The following is a 448-nucleotide window of genomic DNA, read 5'->3' as shown; positions in this document are numbered from 1 at the left end:
CTGGCGAAGTTGCGCACATTAACTTCTTCCCTCGCTAATATAAATTTATATCAAAAACTAATATGCAACACTCGCAGCTGAAAAATCTCATCCCTAGCGAAGCATGCGGATAACGGCTAGTAAACATATAATTGTCTTAGTTATTTAATAATTTTATAATTATACTAACATTTGCGCCCAAAAAATATTAGGAACTATGTTATTATTTCTAGAAATTTGAGGATCATGTTTTATTGGCAGTGCTCTTAAGTAATAAGGTTGCTCTATAAATATTTAAAACGGTAGGATTAGTTTAAAAAAACTCGACTGAAATGACTTTCTTTGAAATTTTGCATCAGATAGGTATTTGTAGTTGCACCTATGACTTAAATCGGCCTTGCGTCATTTTTACTAACTAGTCTGTATATTAGAAATAAAAAAATATAATGTCGTTTTGATTAAAAAAAAT

This window comes from Chrysoperla carnea, chromosome 2 (genome assembly GCF_905475395.1).
Source record: "Chrysoperla carnea chromosome 2, inChrCarn1.1, whole genome shotgun sequence".
Lineage (NCBI taxonomy): Eukaryota > Metazoa > Arthropoda > Insecta > Neuroptera > Chrysopidae > Chrysoperla > Chrysoperla carnea.
The sequence above is the reverse complement of the archived record's forward strand: the minus strand, read 5'-3'. Positions refer to the sequence as shown.